Here is a 22,600-nt window from a genome sequence, read left to right as displayed (position 1 = left end):
TGCTGATTCTGTCTCTCCCCTTCTGCCCCTCCTTTATTTACACTCACTGTCTCCCTGTCAAAAAAAAAAAAAAATCTTTTTATCTGATTTTCAGTTTCTTTGTGTTTTTATTTTTGTTATTATTCATTATTTTTTTAAGTAATCTCTACCCTTAATGTGGGGCTTGAACTCATTACCCCAAGATCAAGAGTTGCATGATCTACTCACTGAGCCAGCCAGGTGCCCCATGTTTTTATACTTTTACTCTTGATTTCGGCTCAGATTATGATCTCATGAGGCAACTATGCAGAATAAAATTCATGCACTGACAGTGTGGAGCCTGCTTGGGATTCTGTCTCTCTTCCTCTCTCTCTGTCCCTCCCCCACTCATGGCCCCCCCTTCTCTCTCTCTCTCTCTCTCTCAAAATAAATAAAAACTTTAAAAAAATTACCTCACCTGGAGTGCTTAGCTGACTCAGTAGGAGGAGCATGTGGCTCGATCTCAGGGTTGTAAGTTTGAGCCCCACACTGGGTGTGGAGATTACTTAAAAAAAAAAAAATCTTGGGTGCCCGAATGGCTCAGCTGGTTAGGCGTCTGGGTCTTGATTGTGGCTTAGGTCATGATCTCACAGTTTGTATGAGCCCCTTTTTGGTCTTCCTGCTCACAGCGAGGAGCCTACTTGCGATTCTTTCTCTCCCTATCTCTGCCCCTCTCCCAGATCACACTCTGTCACAAAATAAATAAACTTAAAAAGAAATAATTAACTCACCTTTATCTTTCACCCCTTCTGTGGAGTTATTCATTTTTGTTTTATGTAGCATTTTTAGTATAATTTACATACAGTAAAATGTACTGATTTTAAGGGTGTGGCTTGATTAATTTTGACAATTCCCATTTAGTCACCACCTCTGTGAAATTATAGAACATTTCCGTAATTCCAGACAGTTCCTTCATACCCCTTCCCAGTAATTTTCCCCCACATCATCCCAGGCAGCTACTCTTGTTTGCTATCACTATAGCTTTTATTTTTGCCTGTTTCAGAGATTTATGTAAATGAAATCATACAGTATGTATTCCTGGGTTTGGCTGCTTTTCCTCAACATATTGTTTTTGAGATTCACATATGTTACATGTAGTTTGTTCCTTTTGATGAGTAGTATTCCATTGTATCAATATACTCTAATTTGTTTATCTCTTTCTCTGTTTGATAGGCATTTTTCCAGTTTTTGCTACTTGGAATAAAGCTGTTATGAACATTTTTGTTAAGGTCTTTTAGTGGACATTCATTTTTATCTCTTGGGTAAATAGAATACCTAAGAGTAGAATTTCTGTATGTTTATCTCTGCTGTTTTTATTTAAAGAGTTCTATCTTGATACCTGATTTTTATTTTTATCTTTTTAAAAAAAATTTTTTTAACGTTTATTTTTGAGACAGAGAGAGACAGAGCATGAACGGGGGAGGGTCAGAGAGAGGGAGACACAGAATCCGAAACAGGCTCCAGGCTCCGAGCTGTTAGCACAGAGCCCGACGCGGGGCTCAAACTCACGGACTGCGAGATCATGACCTGAGCCGAAGTCCGCTGCTCAACCGACTGAGCCACCCAGGCGCCCCGATACCTGATTTTTAAAAATAACATTGTTTTTGAGTCTTGGTTGCAGTGTTTTCTCCGAACTTTCTGAAGACATTGTATATTTTTATGTAGCGGTAGATGCTGATTTATTTTTTTAAGCTTATTTTTCCCTCATAGACTGTTTCTTCCACGTTGTTTTTTTTTTTAATTTTTTTTAAATGTTTATTCATCTTTTAGAGAGACAGAGACAGAATGTGAGTGGGTTAGGGGCAGAGAGAGAGGGAGACACAGAATCCGAAGCAGGCTCCAGGCTCTGAGGCTGACGCAGGGCTCGAACTCATGAGCTGTGAGATCATGACCTGAGCCGAAGTCGGACGCTCAACCGACTGAACCCCCCCAGGAGCCCCCCAGGTTGTTTTTGATAAGAAAGATTCATGTTAAAGACTTTACCTTAAGTCTGGTAATCTTTGGTTATCTGCTCAGTAGTCTTTTTTTTTGTTTTTTGTTTTTTTGTTTTTTCAGTTGAGGTTTAATATACAGTAAAGTGTATGCCTAGAACAAGAGAAAACATTTTTAGTGCTCCAAAAGGCACTCTTGTACCCCTTCCAAGTCTGTACCCTCACTCCCCTAAACCATTAATTAGGGGTGTCTGGCTGGCTCAGTTGGTAAAGCATGCAACTCTTTATCTCAGGGTTCTGCGTTCAAGCCGCACAATGGGCATACAGCTTACTTAAAAAACAAAACAAAACACACACACAAAACCTAGGGGGCACCCGGATGGTTCAGTAAGTTAAGCGTCTGACTCTTGGTTTTATTGGTTTCAGCTCTGGGCATGATCTCACAGTTTGTGAGTTCGAACCACACATTGGGCTCTGTGTTGGCAGTGCAGAGCCTGCTTGGGATTCTGTCTCTACCCCCCCCCCCCCAAATAAATAAACTTAAAAATACCCTACAGCCACTGATTATTTTGATGATTTCTATCATAATTTAGTTTTGCCTATTTTTCAACTTCATGTAAGTGAAATTACTCCATTTTTTCTTCTTTGTTATACATTCTTATAATTGTTTTTAGCAGTTATCCTAAATCAGAGTTTCTCAACTTTAACACAATTGACATTTGGAGCCAGTGATTTTTTGTTGTGGGGTAGGGGGCTATCCTGTGTGTTGTATGATGTTTAGCAGCATCCCTGGCTGCTACCCACTAGGTACCTGTAGCAGCCGTCTCTCAGTTGTGACAACCAGTCTTCAAGCATTACAAGATGTCTCCTTGGAGGGTAAAATTGCCCCTGGTTAAGAACCACTGCCCTAGATATTTCAATCTGCATTCTTTTTTTTTTTTTTTTTTTAATATGTATGTATGTATGTAATTTCTATACCCAAGGTGGAACTCACACTCATGACCCAGAGATCAAGAGTTGCATGCTCTTCTGACTGAGCCAGTCAGGTGCCCCTCAGTCTGCATACTTTATTTTTTTTAAGTCTATATATTTTGAGAGAGAGTGCACATGTGTACAGGTAGGGGAGGGGCAGAGAGAGAGAGAGAGAGAGAGAATCCCAAGCAGGCTGAGCACTGTCTGTGCAGAGCCCAATGTGGGGCTCCATCCCACGAACCATGAATTTTGACATGAGCCAAAATCAAGAGTCAGATGCTTAACCACTGAGCAACCCACACACCCTTGCATTCTTAACTTACTACATTTTAGTCTGAGTTAGTGCTTTTCAAAAAAAGTGAGAACCACATAACAATTGAATTCCAGTCTGTCCTCCTTACCCTTTGTGCTACTGATATCACATTTTAGTTACACATGTCTTATAAACCTCTAAGGCAATAATAGTATTGTTGTTTTACATATTTAATCCTTGTAAAATAAGCAGAAAATCTCAAACACGTGCACACTTTAAAAAATATGAGAGAAAAAGAGTGTGTGTGTGTGTGTGTGTGTGTGTGTGTGTGTGTGTGAGTGTGAGTGAGAGAGACAGACAGAGGAGCAGAGAGGGAGCTAGAACCCCAAGCAGGCTCTAGGCTCTGAGCTGTCAGCCTGGAAATGGGGCTCAAACTCAGGAACTGCGAGATCATGACCTGAACTGAAGTTGATGCTTAACTGACTGAGCCACTCAGGTGCCTCCCCCCCTTTTTTTCCCTTTTCTTGTTTAAAAATATTTATTTTTGAGAGAGAGAGAGAGAGACAGACACAGACAGAGTGCAAGTGGAGATAGAGCCCGACATGGGGCATGAGCCCACAAACCGTGAGATCATGACTTGAGCCGAAGTCGGACGCTCAAATGACTGAGCCACCCAAGCACCCCACTTTTTTTCTTTTTTAATTAAAAAAAATTTTTTTTAACATTTATTTATTTATGAGAGATAGAGCGAGACAGAGCATGAGTGGGGAGGGGCAGAGAGGAGTGTGGGACACAGAATCCAAAGCAGGCTCCAGGCTCTGAGCTGTCAGCACAGAGCCCAACGTGGGGCTGGAACTCACGGACCACAAGATCATGACCTGAGCTGAAGTCGGATGCTTAACCAACTGAGCCACCCAGGCACCCCCCCCCCCCCGCCTTTTTAATATTTATTTTTGAGAGAGAGAGAGACAAACAGAGTGTGAGTGGGAGAGGGACAGAGAGAGAGGGAAACACAGAATTTGAAACAGGCTTCAGTCCTTGAGCTGTCAGCACAGAGCCCGATGTGGGACTTGAACTCACAAACAGTGAGTTCATGACCTGAGCTGAAGTCAGTTGCTTAACTGACTGAGCCACCCAGGCGCCCCCTCAACACCCCCCCTTTTTTTTTAAATAAGGCAAATATTCATGAGACTACAGCACCCAGGTCAAAAAATAGAACTATTTTTCAGCTATCCAGGAATCCTTCCCATGTCCCATTTTGATTATAACCTCTTCCCCTTCCCCTTCCCAGATAACCATTGTTCTGACTCGTAATCATTTCCTTATTCTTTATAGTTTTATCACCAAGTATGCATTCGTAGACTATCGTGTTACTCATTTTTAAAAATTTTGGGTTTTTTAAGTTTTTTTTAAATTACAGTTTACCCCTCTGCCTCTCTTTACATTTTTTTCTCTTGAAGAACCCTGGCCAAAGTTTGAATTTTACTGATTGCACATCTCATGTTGCAGTTAAGCATGTTCCTTCATCCTCTGTGTTTATTACAAATTGGTAGCTGGATTCACAGCCTTGGTCAGACTCTGGTTCAGTCCTTTAGGCATTGCTATAGGCAGTATTGTGTTCTTTAATCAGGAGTTATGTTACTGGTTTTCTCTCTTATTGTCATGTTAGCAGTTGGGCTTTATGCCCAGATCAATTAAATTATTGATAGTTGCAAAACAGTAACATTCTGTTACTTCTTTTTTATTTATTCGTTGGGATACTTTTATTAAGAGATGTTTCTCTGGGGTGCATGGGTGGCTTGGTCGGTTAAGCGTCCGACTTCGGCTCAGGTCATGATCTCACGGTCCATGAGTTCAAGCCCTGCGTCGGGCTCTGTGCTGACCGCTCAGAGCCTGGAGCCTGTAGCCTGTTTCGGATTCTGTGTCTCCCTCTCTCTCTGCCCCTCCCCTGTTCATGCTCTGTCTCTCTCTGTCTCAAAAATAAATAAACGTTAAAAAAAAAATTAAAAAAAAAAAAAGATGTTTCTGCTTATCTACTAGTTATCCAGAGCTACAGGATACATACTTGGTTCTATGTCTTTATCTCTTTCAAGATAGCAGATTAGTTCCCTATTATCCTTTAAGAACTATTTTTAAAATAGTGTTATTGTGAATTTAGGAATTCAAACATCTGATGGGTTTTAATCAATGGTAATTATTAACATCATTGATTCTCAGATTGTCTTACTGTTGGCCAATTGAAGCCTACTATATTAGCTCTTGAATAACTTGATCCACTCCAGGTGTTCTTTATAGCATTCTTGCTATAGGGTATGACCAAGTGTTTGAGGCTTATCTTTTACATTTCCTGCTCCAGATTGGTAACTACCTGGTTTCTCCAAGACACCCTAGTTATTAGTGGAAAATGATATTTGAGAATGTCATCTGGGCATTAGGTATGTGCATTGCTGAGTTATCATTTTGTCTAGGACAGAGTTAGGAGTGATGTATGTACATCTTTCCACACACAGCCACGCACACACACATTTTAAGACTTAATCTCTTTTATATGACATCTATATATCCTTTTTCCCATACCCAAAATTCTGTTCTTAAGGATATAGGGAATAACGGATTAAAATGTCATCATCATTATTTTTTTAATGTTTATTTTTGAGAGGGAGAGAGACAGAGGGCGAGTGGGGGAGAGGCAGAGAGAGAGGGAGACGCAGAATCTGAAGCATACTCTAGGCTCTGAGCTGTCAGCACAGAGCTCGACACGAGGCTCGAACCCCCAAGCCACGAGATCATGACCTGAGTGAGCCTAAGTCGGATGTTTAACTGACTGAGCCACCCAGGCACCCCTAAAATATCACATTATTAATTACTCATTTGTTTTATCCCACATTATACAGTAGTCTCAGAATAGCAATACTAATAATACTGTTAGCCATATGATTGCTGAGCAGTTGCATAAATTATTTTGCATATGCTATCTCCATTTCCTCTGTAGAGCTGTACTATCTATACCATCAGATTACATTGATATTACATACTGTATTCTTTTAATCTGCACCTATTTTTAGTTCTATAAGCAATTATAGAGTTCAGTGGAACTATATACATAGTTCGGAGGTTGACATACTTTTTCTGTAAAAGGCCAGATAGCAGATATTTTAGGCTTTGTAGGCCAGAAGGAAAAAATCAAAGTTATTATTACATAGTTACTTACATAACGAGAGAAACCAAACTTCCACAAAACCCTATTGACAAAATTCAAAATGTAAATAGTTGAGTATAATTTTTTATAATGTAGGTCTAATGAGAAGAATGGAATTAATTTTGGGGGTTAGATAATGCTTAATTGGGGTTCAGAGCTATTATCATTAAGATTGATTGCAGTTGTTCATTTGTTAATGTTGATCTCTAATGAGATTTTCTTTTCAAAAAGTCTACACACAGATTGGTACTGCCAAATACAAACATCAATCCGTGAGTATATGATTTTAATGGAAATAATTTATCGTTTGGAAGGCATTTATAAAATTCTGTTAGATTCTTGATATTTGTCTTTCAGCGTATCATTATAGTACAGATTAGTCACTTCCAATTGTAGGTTAGGTTGAAGCTCCTCAGTTGCACAGTTATACATGGATTGATTTTAAAATATGAATTTTCTGGGGCGCCTGGGTGGCTCAGTTGGTTAGTGTCCAACTTTGGCCCAGGTCATGATCTTGCGGTTTGTGAGTTCAAGCCCCGCGTCGGGCTCTGTGCTGACAGCCAGAGCCTGGAGCCTGCTTCGACTTCTGTGTCTCCGTGTCTCTCTGCCCCTCACCCACTTGTGCTCTGTCTCTCTCTGCCTATCAAAAATAAATAGAAAATTAAAAAATAAAATAAAATATGAATTTTCTATTTTACTTAGGGTCCAAAAAACACTGCTGAAATTGTCCTTTGAGCTCAGAAAATAGATATTTTGCAAATTTGTGTGGGAATGGAGACCTTAATTTTTGACTGAACAGGAAGCATATAAAGCAGTTTGCCATTATATACGATTCTAATAGCTTTAGTTATTAAAATATTTTAGGCTTTACCTGCAGTATGTTTCTTATATAAGCAGTCTTTTGCTGATTTTAAGTTCATCAAGAATCCAAGTTTTCAGCAAAAGCTAAATTTTCAAATCCATTTGGTGTTCTACAATAATGGTTGCGGCTGATTTTTTTTTTTTTAATTTTTTTTTTTTCAACGTTTATTTATTTATTTTTTTTGGGACAGAGAGAGACAGAGCATGAACGGGGGAGGGGCAGAGAGAGAGGGAGCACAGAATCAGAAACAGGCTCCAGGCTCTGAGCCATCAGCCCAGAGCCTGACGCGGGGCTCGAACTCACAGACCGCGAGATCATGACCTGGCTGAAGTCGGACGCTTAACCGACTGCACCACCCAGGTGCCCCCTGATTTTTTTTCTTTAGAAAAATGTTGAGTCCATTCCTTGGGCTCAAAAAATGGCAGTAAAACTACCAAGCCATGGAACTGCTGAGTGGTGGGACAAGTCAGGATATTCAGCTTCTGTTTTGGAACCAATGATGGTGAAATCCCCGAAAGCAAATGAAATTTATCTTTTGGCACTACTGGTCTATAAGACATGATGGGTTCAGATATTTTCCTGAGAATACCTGCTGCTGAGTAATACAGTGAATAACCATAGTCTTGAAATACCTTATACATTTTACATTTTCACAAGTTTTGTTAATTTGTCCCCACTAAGCCTTTTTCTTACCACACACATTTTACCACCATTGCTTGTAGCATTTCTTAGATTCCACTTCAGGTTATACTGAATTAATGATTTCTTAAGTTTGAAAATACTCTTTACTCTAGTAGTTTCACATAGGCATTCATAGAGGCTAATTTTTTAGTTACTCAAACTCTGTATTGATTGATCAAATAAATAACTGATAAGTAATCTGCAACATCTGTTAACTCATCTGTATTCAAGGAAACCTGCTAGAAATCATTTGCCTTGTTTTTAAATTGACTATTGCTATTGCTCCCAATATCCTCAACTTGCTTGAACAACTGTTCTCTCTGGAAAGGCTAATAATCTTAAACAAGTTCGTTTTCTCTAGACACATTTCCTTGACTGCTGTAATCAAACATTATTTAATTAACTCACCATTAGTAAATGGCTTTCCTTGCTAGGCTGACAAATGAGCTACTCACACACATAGTGTGGTTGCAGTTTCATTTTTTCATTTTATGAAGAAATTAATATGAGATAATTTAAATTTTTCTGATTTTCTAATGCTTTCCTGTGAGTTGGGAACTCTTATGATGAGTACAATCTGGTAATGTCTCTATATGTTGTATTCTTTTAGCATAGTTATAGTGTCATTACATAATAATGACAATGCTTTGCCATCTAATTTGATGACAAAACATACTCCACTGTGCCTTGATGTGTGACATTTAAAGTGCACTTTCTTGTTTTGACATGATGGGTTATGCACTCATAAATAAAATTAAAATGTCATGTACAGCAGTATGTGTGACACTCCATGCTGTCAGATACAACTACATCACTGCAATTTATAGTGCACCGTGATGCAGCAGTGTGAGAGGGCACCACATAGTCTCTATTGCAGCTGCTCAACTCTGCATTGCAGCATTAGAACAGCCAAGCCAATCATAAAAAAAATGAGTGTGATGGTGTTCCCATAAAACTTTATTTTATGGACATTGAAATTTGAATTTTTTTTTTTTTTTTTTTTTTGAAAAGTACTTGTTAGTATTTAATGAACCTCTCTCCATGTGGTTTCAGGCTTCAGGCTACCAGGACACAGGCTCCCCCCACACTCTTAATCTTCTCCCCAGCTCTTCTACTGAAGAATTTGGCCTTCACGATGACAGGCTGTTTGGGGAGCTTTCCCTTTCCCAAAACTTTGTAGTAGCCCGATTGCACCACATCAATGATAGGAGCAGCTCCAGTCTTATTTTTGGCAGCATTTACCTGTTTCTGCTCACTAACCAAGGTCCACAGTTTATCAAGGTTGACAGTTGGGCAGAAGCTCTAGTTCCTTTTTAAGTGGTAATGTCTCATACCAACTTTTTCAAAGTAACCTGGATGATATTTGTCAAAGTTGATCCTGTGGTGATACATGCCACCAGCATTACCCCGGCCTCCTGGGTGCTTCCGGTGCTTGCCGATGCAGCGGTGGCCGTGGCTCACGTGGCCCCGAAGTTTCTGGGTCTTCCTCAGTCTGGATGGGATATCGGTGGCCCAGAAGAAAGAGTGAAATTTGAATTTTATGTGTTTTTAGGCATCGCAAATACTCTTTGTGTTTAACCACATATTTCCCTTTCAACTGTTTTTCATCAGTTCTTGCAGGGTACTTTTTTTGTTTTTTGTTTACTTATTTATTTTGAAAGAGAGAGAGAGAGTGCGAATGGGGCAGGGTCAGAGAGAGAGGGAGAGAGAAAATCCCAAGCAGGCTCCATGCTGTCAGCGCAGAGCCTGACACCAGGTTTGATCCCATGAACCATGAGATCATGACCTGAGCCAAAATCAAGAGTTGGATGCTCAACTGACTGATCCATCCAGGTGCCCCTGCAGTGGTACTTTTATCTTAGATGTTTTCCTTCAGCATGAGGAACTTGCTTTTAATAAATGATGTAGTGCAAATTTGCTGGCAACAATTTATCTCAGCTTTCGTTTGCCTGAAAACATCTTTATTTTTTGAAGTTTTTTTTTTTTTTTTTTTTCTGGGTGTAGAATTGTAGCTTTTTTGGTGGGGGGGGTGGGGTGGGGGTGGGCCAGAGAAGAAGCTTTCAGTATTCCAAAATCATTTTCTTGTTTTCTGGCTTCCTTAATTTCTTTTTTCCCCTAGCTTTATTGAGATAAAATTGACATATAACTTTAAGTTACGTAAAAGTTTAGGGTGTGCAGTGCAATTATATTGCAAAATGATTACCACAACGTGGTTAGTTAACATATCCTTTATCTCTCACAATTACCAGGTTTTTGTTGTTACGGTGGTGAGAACGTTTATGATCCACTCTCTTAGGAGCTTTCAAGTACATTGTTGTTAACTATAGCCCCCATGCTATACATTTGATCCCTAGAACTTACTCATCTTACAACTGGAAGTTTGTACCCTTTGACCAACATCCCCATCCCCACCCCCACTCTCGCCCCCATCCCAAAGCCCTGGCAACCACCAATCAATCAACTCTCTGTTTCTGTGACTTTGGCTTTTTTAGATTCCACAACTAAGTGAGATAATACAGTATTTGTATTTCTCTGTCTGACTTAACTTTACTTAGCATAATGCCCTCAGTGTTCATCCATCTTCTCCCAAACAGCAGGATTTTCTTTTATGGCTGAATAATATTCCATTGTATTTGCTTCCTGAATTCCCTTTGACAAGTCAGCTATCAGTACTATGATTGCCACTTTAAGATAATATCTTTTTTTCTTCTGGCTACTTTTAAGATTCTCTGTTTTCAACATTTTATGGTGTGCTTAGATGTGGTTTTCTTGGCATTTATCCTGCTTTTGGTCCACTGAGCTTTTTTTTTTTTTTTTTTAAGTTTATTTGTTTTGAGAGAGAGAGCACAAGTGCACGTGCATGAATGGGGGAGGGACAGAGAGAGAGAGAGAATCCCAAGCAAGCTCTGCACCGTCAGCACGGAGCCCAATGCAGGGCTTGAACCCACGAACCATAAGATCATGACCTGAGCCCAAATCAGGGGGTCCCTGGGTGGCTCAGATCATGATCTCATGGTTTGCAAGTTCAAGCCCTGCATTAGGCTCTCTGCTGTCAGTGTGGATTCCACTTCACATCCTCTGTCGCCCTCTCTCTCTCTCTCTGCACCTCCCCACTCGTGCGCTCGCTCTCTCTCTCTCTCTCTCAAAAATAAACATTTAAAGAGTCTGGCGCTAAATTGGCTGAGCTACCCAGGTACCCCAGTTCACTGAGCTTCTTAAATTTGTGTGTAGTTCATCAGTTTTGGAAAATTCTTAGCCATTATGTCTTTGTATATTGCTTTTACCTTGTTCTGTCTCATCTCCATTTATAGATTAGACCTTTTGTAATTAGGTCCTACCTATCTCCTACACTCTGTTCTGTCCTTTTTTTTTTTTTTTTCCTGTTCTGTACTTCACTGTGAACATTTTATTGACCTGAATTTGAGTTCACTAATCCTGTTTGATGCTGTTCCAAATCTGCAGTTAAATCTACCCAGTGAGTCCCCAGTTCTAGATACTCTATTTCAGGTTTAGACTTTTTAAACTAGATTCAAGTTATTTGGTGGAAGTTTATTTTAAAAATTAATTCACATCTTTTTCTCTTTTTTCTTTTAACATACTAATCGGTGGCATTTTAAAGACCTTGGCTACTAACTCGAATACTTGGGTCATCTGTGGATTTGTTTCTATACCTTTTTCCTCTCTTGATTATCAGTCATTATTCTGCCTCTCTATATGTCAGTTTTTTATTATATGTTGGAGAATGCATATAAAAGAACCATAGAGAGGCAGAGGTAATCTTTATCCAAAGGTGCTTTCCCCTTTCCTTCTGTTAGGAAGATAGGTTGTCAGGCTGTTCCTTTCAAACCAGGCAAGGATTAATTTAGACTGGGGCTTGGGTTACAGTTTAGTAAGACTTAGTTCATCTCTGGTTGCCCTAGTGTTTCTGGTATGCTCCTCTGGACTTTTCTTTGAGAGAGGTGAATTTATGTCTTCTCAGCTTTGGATGACTACAGGAGATGGAATTCTGTCCTTCAGAAGTTCTGAGTTAGCTTCTTATAAAACCTCTGACACCATGCAGTTATAAAATCTGAAGGGAGATTGTGTTTTTGTGTCTATGCCCTAGAGCCAGGGGAAAATTGTCCATGTGTTTTAAGCACTTGTCCTTCATTCCAACCCTGTGTGACCACCAAAAACTGATTTCTCTTTCTCTTAGAGTCCCCCTACCAATGCCCAGTCTCCTTTTTCAGCACTCCCCTCCCCCTGCTCAATTGGCAAAATGCCCTCTACCACTGAAAAAGAAAATGAATAAAATGGCCATCTGTTTCTGGCTTATAAAAGAAAGACTTTCCTCTTTCTGAAATTTTAGTTCAAATAGGTCCTGTTACTTTTGTCAGTTTCCATATTCTTTCCAAAAATGTGATTTTTGCAAACTGCCCTCACTCCCTGCCACTTTGCACCATTGCAGTGAGAACATTGGTCTGTGACCTACTGTATCCTACTTGGAAGGAGAATTGTCTCCTATTTAATATCTGAGTGACCAAAAAGCTGGCCAAGTTCTGAGTGCATGGATGGCAGGCAACTTTTAACATATGATCTGGCTAGCCTTTTTCTAATGGAACCTCTTAATGTCACTATCTTTAGGCCTTTCTTTTGGGCCTGTGAGTTTCCTCAGTGGAGGCCCTTAACGGTTTTCTGTCTGGAGAGTAAGAGACTAACTACCAACTTTCTGTGAGCCACCTGAGGAAGATGACTAGGGTTGTCAGCTTATAGCATATTATCTTTTACTTACTGCCCACTGTTTGCCTGATTGCAGCATGGAGTTACAGCCCTACACTGAGCCTGATGTTACCCAACTCAAAGACTTTGACCTTCTCCAGAGAATAAAGCGTCTGTCTTCTGGCAAGAGCATCCAGCTGCATAAGTCAGGGAGGGGATTTGAGAAGCTGACTGCTTTATAAAGAAACCTTGAGGCAGCCTTCCTTCTCTTCGCTCTCTTCTATTCCCACTTCCAGAGCTACTTGATGCTTCCAGTTTTCAAGATTTGGGGGAGGGGAGGTCGTTGTATGTATAATGTTGGTTCTCTGTTTTTCCACTGCCAGTTTAAGACAGCTTTCTCTGGCCAGTTGGAATAATTTGTTTCTTTTCCATCTGTTTTCTACTGTCCAAAATTTAATTGCTTTGTCTCTTTGGGCATTGTCTTTGTCCTTGTGGGTGTATGCTTTAAAAAAAAAATCCTATATTTTAACTTTTAGTGGGTCTGAGGATGAGCAAAAATAGGAGCTATGACTTCAATCTATAATACTAAAAAAAGATAACATGGTACAAAACTCATAAGGTATAAAAGGGCACTTACAGCAAAAAGTTAGTCTGAATATTCTTTTCTACTGGTTGTAATGCAACCTTTATCATAATCCAGATTCCCATTTACTTGGGTCTGTTTCTGTTTGTTCATTAATCTCTACCTACTTCGACTTATTTTGGCTTAGAATACATTTTTGTCTATTAATGTTATTTTCCACTCATTATTTTTGTTTTTCCTGAGAAATTTCATGGCTGTTCTTCCTTATTTTTGTAGAAACCTTTGGATCAAATTGGCTGGGTCTCCCCAAAATTCGTTTAGTACCTTTTGTTTGTTTGTTTTTAGTCATTGCATTACATTTAACAGTTAATTTGGAAAGAGTTGACATCTTGACAATATTAAAATCTTTCTATGACCTTTCATTTATTCAGAGCTTCTTTTATATATCTTTCAGACCTCTTATTTATTTGGTTTTCTTTTCTTTTTCTTTTGTAAATTGTATTTTTTAAAAATTTTATTTATTTTGAGAGAGAGAGAGAGAGAGAGAGAGAGCATGTGTGTGTGCCAGCCAGTGGAGGAGGGGTGAAGAGAGAGGGAGAGAGAGAATCCCAAGCGAACTCCATGCTACACAGAGCTCCATCTCATGAACCGTAAGATCATGACCTTCGCCGAACTCCAGAGTCAGATGCTTAACTGACTGAGCCACCCAGGTGTCCCTGTACTTTTTTTTTTTTAAGACTATTTTTTTTTAGAACAGTTTAAGGTTCACAGCAAAATTGGGAGGAAGGTACAGAGATTTCCCATATACAACTGACCCCATGAGTTGCATAGCCTTCCCCGTTATCAGTTTCTCCCACCTTCTCCCATAGTGGTATACTTGTTATAGTTGGTGGACCTACATTGACACCTCACAATCACCTACAGTTCCATTTCACATTCAGGCTCACTCTTGGCATTGTGCATTCACAAATGTGTAATGACATGTATGATCCTTAATGTAGAGTATTTTCACTGTCCTGGAAATCCTTTGTGGTTTTCTGTTCATCCCTCCCACCCCCAACCACTGATTTTTTTCTATCTCTATTGTTTTGTCTTTTTCAGAATGCCATATAGTTAGAATCATTTGGTGTTTAGCCTTTCACATTGGCTCTTATTTAGTAATAGACATTTTAGATCCTCCATGACTTTTAGTGGCTTGATAGTTCATTTCTTTTTAGCATTCAGTAATAATACATTGTCTGGATATACCATAGTTTGCTTCCATTTACCCAACTAAGCACATCTTGGTTGCTTCAAATTTTGGCAGTTATTAATAAGGCTGCTGTTAATATTTACGTACAGGTTTTTGCGTGGACATAAGTTTTCAACTGATTTGGGTTTTTTGTTTGTTTTTTATTGATTTTTGAGAGAGAGACAGATAGAGTACAAGCAGTGGAAGGGCAGAGAGAGAGGGAGACACAGAATCCCAAGCAGGCTCCAGGCTCCAAGCTGCCAGCACAGAGCCCGATGTGGGGCTCCTCGAACTCACGCACCATGAGATAGGACCCGAGCTGAAGTTGGACGCCCAACTGACTGAGCCACCCAGGGGCCCCTTAACTGATTTGGGTTTTAAATACCAAAGAACATGATTGCTAGATTGTATGAGTATGTTTAATTGTAAGAGTCTGCCCAACACAGTGGCTATATCATTTTACATTCCCACCAGCAATGAATAAGAGTTCTAGTTGTTCCACATCCTCGTCAGCATTTGATTTTGTCAGTATTTTGGATCTTAACCATTCTAATAGGTGTTAGTGGAATTTCATTGTTTTAATTTGTAATTGTAATGATGTGTAATGTTGAGAAATCTTTTCATATGTTTATTTGCTATCTGTGTGTCCTTAGAGTTCTGTTCAGATCTTTTACCTGTTTTTAAATCATGTTATTTTCTTATTGTTGAGCTTTAAGAGTTCTTTGTATATTTTGGAGTAGTCTTTTATCCCATGTGCCTTTTTTTTTTAATGTATTTTCTATGCCCAACGTGGGGCTTGAAGTCACAGCCCCAAGATCAAAAGTCACATGTTCCACAAACTGACCCAGCCAGGCAGCCCTGTTACGTGTGTCTTACACCAGTATTTTCTCCCAGTGTATGGCTTGTCTTCTCATTCTCTTGTCAGCATCTTACACAGAACTCTTTTTAATTTTAATTAAGTCCAACTTATCAGTTCTTTCTTTTGGGCCTTTGGCATTATATCTAAAAATTTATTGCCAAATCCAAGGATATCTAGATTTTTCTTCTGTGTTATGTTCTAGTTTATGGTTTTGTGTTTTGCATTACGTCTATGGTCTATTTTTAGTTAATTTTTGTGAAGGGTGTAATGTCTGTGTCTAGATACTGTTTTCACGGTATCATGCTTAACTTGCAGCACCCCTTTTTTTACTTACTGTGTACTTTCCTTGTCTTTAAAGAGTATCCTCATCCTTTTTCTTTATATTAATCTTGTACATTCAATTTTATTGCTAAGTAATTGTTTTTTATTGTTGCTATTTCAAATAGGATTTTTTTTTTAAGTTTATTTATTTATTTTGAGAGAGAGCATGAGTAGGAGAGGGGCAGAGGGGTGTGGGGGAGACAGAATCCCAAGCAGGCTTCATGCTATTGGTGCAGACCATGATCTGAGCCGAAATCAAGAGTCAGACACTTAACCAACTGAGCCCCCCAGGCGCCTCCCTGGCTAAGGAGTCTTAATCTGAGAAAATTGTATAATTCAACAGAGAATTAACAAAGATAATGACAGTTACTGTTTATGCTTAGCCAACTGAGCCACCCAGGCACCCTTATAACTACTGTTTATGAAGAGGTTAACATGTACCATGCCCTGTGCTAAGGGGAATATACATATATGTAATATCCAGACTTCCATTAATTACTAGCTGTATGACCTTGTGCAGGGTTCTAAAACTCTTTTTATTCATTTTCCTCTTTGTAATAAGGAGTTTGATGACAATACCTGCCTCACAGGGTTGCTTTAAGAATTAAATGAATTAATAGGGGCTCTTGGGTGGCTCAGTCAGTTGAGTGTACTACTTCAGCTCAGTCATGATCTCACCATTTGTGAGTTTGAACCCCGTATCAGGCCCACTGCTGTCCACACAGAACCTGCTTTGGATCCTGTGTTCCCTCCTCTCTCTGCCCCTCTCCACCTCTCAAAAATAAGCAAACATTAAAAAAAAAGAATTAAGTGAATTAACATGTAAAGAATTTAGAACAGTGCCTGGCACATAGTAAGCACTCACTGAGTGAGAGCTGCTACTGCACTATTTCTTATAGCAATCCCATGCGGTATATTACTGGACAGTTCTATGTATGTGGGGAAACTAAGGCTCACAGGGCGTTTAGTAGTCCAAGGTTATGCAGATTAGTCTGTATTCCTGATTTTGTAGCTTATTAAGTCTGTCTGTCTTAATTGTATTTTGCCCAAGCCTCCCAAAGCAGGATAGTTGGATGTTCAGACAAGACGGTTTGTCAGGATGTTGTCTCATGAGGGGATCAGATAGACCCCTGCTGCTGGAATTTGGAACAGTATAGCCTTCAGAAAGACATTGGCCATTGCAAGAAGAAACGAAATATACTTTTAGAACAAGAACTTCAGAATTAGAGTTGGAGCACATGCTGGCATTTGGGCTGGGGGAAAGAGGTTGGAGCCCAGAGGTTGTTCCTGGGAGTTAGGGATGCATTGATTCTGTGGGTGTCGAAAAGTGGCAATAGCTGCAAGGACAATTACATCAGAAACTGGTAACGAGGGTGGCATTAGTTACTTCATTTCTCAGTCACTTGTATTTACTCTTCATCTCATAATACCAGACCAGCTGTGCTCTGATAGCAGCTGGCGTCATGAGCTACAGAACTCATGGTTTAGATGCCCTTTGCAATAACAAATTTCTTCTCAGTCCTGGTGTCTGATGACAGAACTGACCTGCTGATCTGGATTCCTGACTTCTGGCTTACTCTTAACCTCTTAAAATTTCCCTGTCCCTCCAAATCCTGCTAATCCAGATTTCTTACTGCCGTCATATTACTGATTTGACACTTGCTTTTTTCCTTTTAATTAAATTTAATTTTCATTTACAAAAATAATTAAAATATATATAGTTTTACATGTATCCATCCCTACTCCCAAAAGCAGTCTCTTTCAGCTGTTTTAGAAGTGAAGAGTAAGTGACTCTTTGGTTGCCTCCATGTTTACTTTCAGCATAAAGCCATGCCTGAGGTGAATTCTACCCTCAGACTCAGTCACATATTGCCAGTATTTATTTAAACCAGTTTTTTGTTGTTGTTCCTAGTGTTAATAATCATACTCATCAGTTCATGGCTCTTTATCATTATTTTGCCCATACCAGACCTTTTCCTGTTTGTTTGGTGGTAGTTGGTAGGTAGGTATGCAGCCATTTCTTTTTATTCCCATTCTCACTTCTCCTTCCCTCTTTTTCCTTAGGCAACCATTCTTTTTCTTTTTCTTTTTTTTTTTTTTAAGCAGGCTTCAGGCCCAGCATGGAGCCAGCACAGGGCCCAACATGCGGCTTGGACTCAGGACTGTAAGATCAAGACCTGAGCTAAAGAGTTGGATGCTTAACTGACTGAGCCACCCAGGCACCCCCCTCTTAGGCAACCATTCTAATGTATTTATGAATATTCTTTGATAGGCACTCATAAGAATCACTTAAATTTTTTTTTTAACAATGGCAAACTTGGAGAAAAGCTCCAAGAACTTTCTTCCTGAACCATTTGATAGTAAGTTCTCAGTGTCTAATTTCCCACCATTTCTCTAAATATTTTAGTTTATTTTCTACAAACAATATTATTCTGTATAATCTCAATATAACTATTAACAATTAGGAAATTAATGTTGAGGCATTAGTACCATCTAATCCTCAAGCCCCATTCAATTTTGCCAATTTTCTTAATACTGTTCTTTGTAGTAGAAGAATTCAGAATCATGTGTTGCTTTTGCTTTTAGTTGTGTCCCTATAATCTGTCTCAGACTCTAATAATTTCTTGTGTTTTTCTAGACTTTAATGCCCTTGATGGGTTTGATGGTTACAGGACACCTATTTTGTAGAATATCCCTCAATTTGAGTTAGTAATGTTTCGTCATGTTTATTTCAGGTGGCATATGATTGTGATTTGTCTCATTATTGAGGATGTTCACTTTGGTCACTTAGAAGATATGTCAGGTTTCTATAAAGTTACTCTTCTCCTTTGTAGTGGATAAGTATTTTGTGGGAAACTATTTTGAAGCTATATAAACATTCAGTTCCTACTCAGCTTTCAATTTATTTATGTTTGTATGGATTCATAGTTTATTATTTTATTCAATGGCTAATGATGGTATGCATTCAGATATAAAACTATATGCATATATATTACATTGGTATAAATGATGTAGTTTGATTTTATTTTAATATAATGGTATATTAAAGTGTTAAAATGTGATCTAAATCTGGAAGGTCATATTTCAGAATGTTTAGGATGATTATCTGGTTGGTGGTGAGTAAAACTCTACCATAATGAGATAGGGTGGAGTTCAAAAAATTTAATCACATAAAATATAAGCTTAGTGTTATTTCTGGCTGGCCTGAAGTTATAGGGATCCAGCTGCTTCATCCAATTCTGACCTGGTCCTGGCTGCAGTTTTGTGCCACCTGGTGGCATTTGTCCACTTCAGTATAATATAAATGTGACAAATCTGGCTGCTTAGGACTTCATGCATTGGTAGCAATTTTAGGTGTGGTTAGTTGATGCCAGCTTCTTTGACACAATCTGGTGAATTTGGGCCAAGTGAGTACTGGGTATGAGAAGACCTGTTCTCTATCTCTTTGCTTTCTAAGACAGGTGGCCTACTTTTCTCTTCCTGGCCTTACGCTTGCCTCTGTCAGTATAGGGGTGAGCGGGTGGATATATTTACTGTACTATTGGTGATTTTTATTTTCTCTGCTTTGAAAATCTATATTTTCTCATATTCTCCAAATTAACATGTATGAAGTATTAATAAAGTATTTTTTTAAGTTTATTTATTTATTTTGAGAGAGAGATCAGGGGAGGGGCAGAGAGGGGAGAAGGAGAGAGAATCACAAACAGGGTCCACATTACCAGTGCAGAGCCTGATGTGGGGCTCAAACCCAGGAACCGTGAGATCATGACCTGAGCCAGAATCCAGAGTCAGACACTTAACCGACTGAGCCACCCATGTGCCCCAAGTATTAATCACAGAAAATATTAATAACAGAGAGAAAGATGGAAGGCTCAGCTGTCACAGGAATAAGGGAAACCATATTAAGTAGATGATTTATGTAGGAACTGTTTTCTAGCCCTTCATAGAAATTTTCAACCCGTGTTTAAGTCTTACTACCAGGACTTGTTCTGTGTATATGAAAGGATTCTTCCAAAGCAAGTCTTGTCTTTAATTATTCTATTTTTAAATTTTTTTATTTATTTAAGTAATCTCTACACCCATCATGGGGCTTGATCTCACCACTCCTAGATCAGGAGTCGTATGCCCTTCTGAGCCAGCCAGGAGCCCCTAATTTTTCTATTTTAATTCTATTACGTATTATCACCATTTCTGGATTATTTTCCGATTTATTCTGATTCCTTCATCTACCCACTAACATTTTCTTTTTGTATCTTAGGTGCAAAAGGTTAAGTTAATCATAATCCACAGTTTATAGCCCATTTTTGTCATTGGTTTATGCTAACTACCACTTGTTACTTGCTTCTATCTTTATACCCCACTTCCATTTCACTCCTCCTGCCCTAGGCAACCATTCTGGTGTGTACTTTTTAATTTGTACTTGTTCCTACAAAATGTGTGTTATTCAGTATACATGTATTTTACTTTATGTACTTTAAGTATTATTCATATTTTTATTTTCTCCTAAGCAGTATATTTTATTTCTTCTTCTTTTTTTAAGATTATTTGAGGGAGAGAGAGCATGTGTGCATGAACAGGGGAAAGGCAGAGAGAGAGAGGTAGAGAAAGAATCCCAAGCAGGCTCTGTGCTGTCAGTGTGGAGCCCAAGGTGGGGCTCGATCCCATGAACTGTGAGACCATGACCTGAGCTGAAATCGAGAGTTGGACGCTTAACTGACTGAGCCACCAGACACCTTCCATTTAAAAAAAAAAAAAAATTTATGGAAAATGTAAAGATGAACAAAAGTGGAGAGAATCTTAAAATGAACTCTGATGTACCTATCACCCAGTTTAGTGATTAACATTTTGCCAATGTTGTTTTTTCTGTCCAGTTTCTTAAAACATATTTAGATACCATTTCCATTTTACCCATAAATAATTCAATATGCTTTTCTAACTGTGGTTATCATATTATTAATTGGAAGGCTTTCTTTTTCTCCAAGTTTTTCCTTTTATAATTTACTGTCCTTATTATTTCCTTTTATAATTTTTACAATAAAAATTATCTGAAAATATTATGGCGTTTTATGTTCTTTGCCTTTGTCTTTATTTTCCTAATTGCTTTTTACTTTTTCTTTACTTCTAATTTTATCATTCACTTTGGAGGTTTTCCTCAAATTTCTGTTTTTTTTTTTTAAGCCCTTGGTTAATTTTTAAGAGGGAGTTGCTAAGAAGCTGCAGGTGGGAAATTGTGTATAAGTGCACCTGGTTGACTAGTGGGTCTCAACAAGCTTAGGTGACAAGTTGGGGCCTTTTTATGGGGATCTCCCAAGTATGAGTATCTGTAGGTCATAAATATAGTCTATTTACATTTCAGTTCACAGAAGAGTTTAATATCTTTTAAAAATGCATTATGGGGGGGCGCCTGAGTGGCTCAGTTGGTTAGGCATCCAACTTCAGCTCAGGTCATGATCTCACAGTCTGTGAGTTCGAGCCCCGTGTCAGGCTCTGTGCTGACAGCTCAGAGCCTGGAGCCTGCTTCAGATTCTGTGTCTCCCTGTCTCTCTGCCCCTCCCCTGCTCATGCTCCGTTTTTCTCTGTCTCAAAAATAAATAAAAACATTTTAAAAAAATGCATTATGGGTTATGTTTCCTGTATTTGGGACCAGTATTGCAAATACTTTGAAAACCATTAGCCTTTATAAATTCTTGGTTTGAAAATGTTAATGATATCATCATTATTTGTAATTGCTACTGTAGTTTTTCTTTGTATATTTTATCTCTTGGTAGATTAATATCTGTCCTATGCTGACATATTTGGATACTTAGGAAAACTAAGCTGAGCTAGGAAGGACAGTTTATATTTAAATTTTTTTAGGCTCACTGCCCAAGTTTAGTTTACAATCCCTGCCCTGCCTGATAGTTTAAGACACTTGAGAATATCGCTATTTTAACATGGAAGGTTATATTTTCAAAGTGCTACAAAAACGATTTATGTAGATTACTAAAATGGACTCCTAAAATCTTAAGACTAGGATGGACTCTTGGGATACTGGTTTTCCTTTTACATCTTTATTTTGGAAAACTTAGTAGAGCTAGGGTTTTTTTCCCCCTGAATAACCAAAGATAAAATTTTACATACATTTTTGTTTGGCATAGAAGACTTGAGACCTTATTTAAGTTTCTTTATTTTATTTTCCAGAATGATTTTGGACTCTAACGTAAAATACACTTTAGTTATTTAACGTAAGCTTAGTATCTGGCATATAATTTTTGTGGGTATCCAGGCTATTTTATTTTAATATAATTATATTTTAGGAATACACATTTTCCAAGTAATTTTATAGAAGGAAATTCTCTTGATTGGGCATGACACTTTCCTGACAGGCCAAATATTGGTGCATAAGCTTCGTTTTCTAGTGACATCTTAGCTTTTGGTGTAAGTTTGGATTTCTTTCTTTCTTTCTTTCTTTCTTTCTTTCTTTCTTTCTTTCTTTCTTTCTTTCGGGAGAGACTGAGCTGGGGAGGGGCAGAGAGAGAGGGAGAGAGAGAAAATCCCACCCAAGCAAACTCTGGGCTGTTAGTGCAGAGTCTGATAGGGGCCTTGAACTCAGAAACTGTGAGGTCATGACCTGAGCTGAAGTCAGACATTTAACAGACTGAGGCACCCAGGCCCTGCCCCTATCCCCCCACACCCCCATTCCCCCACCTCCCCACCTCCCCACCTCCAACGTCTGATTTCTAATAGCTTCTTCCTAACATTTTTTTTCTTTCTTTTCTTTTCTTTTCTTTCTTTCTTTCTTTCTTTCTTCCTTCCTTCCTTCCTCTCCTCTCCTTCTCCTTCTCCTTCTCCTTCTCCTTCTCCTTCTCCTTCTCCTTCTCCTTCTCCTTCTCCTTCTCCTTCTCCTTCTCCTTCTCCTTCTCCTTCTCCTTCTCCTTCTCCTTCTCCTTCTCCTTCTCCTTCTCCTTCTCCTTCTCCTTCTCCTTCTCCTTCTCCTTCTCCTTCTCCTTCTC

General features: G+C 38.9%; 1 protein-coding gene and 1 pseudogene across 1 annotated transcript in view; one reads left to right on the top strand and one right to left on the bottom strand.

Annotated features, from left to right (window-relative positions):
* The window catches only part of UBE2R2 (ubiquitin conjugating enzyme E2 R2), a 115,158-nt gene that overhangs the window by 25,469 nt on the left and 67,089 nt on the right, over positions 1 to 22,600 (top strand). The window lies entirely within an intron of this gene.
* Positions 8,910 to 9,440, bottom strand: LOC106976100 (60S ribosomal protein L27a-like; annotated as a pseudogene).

This window comes from Acinonyx jubatus, chromosome D4 (genome assembly GCF_027475565.1).
Source record: "Acinonyx jubatus isolate Ajub_Pintada_27869175 chromosome D4, VMU_Ajub_asm_v1.0, whole genome shotgun sequence".
NCBI classification, from domain to species: domain Eukaryota; kingdom Metazoa; phylum Chordata; class Mammalia; order Carnivora; family Felidae; genus Acinonyx; species Acinonyx jubatus.
Note: the sequence above shows the minus strand (reverse complement) of the source record. Positions and strands in the feature narration are given on the sequence as shown.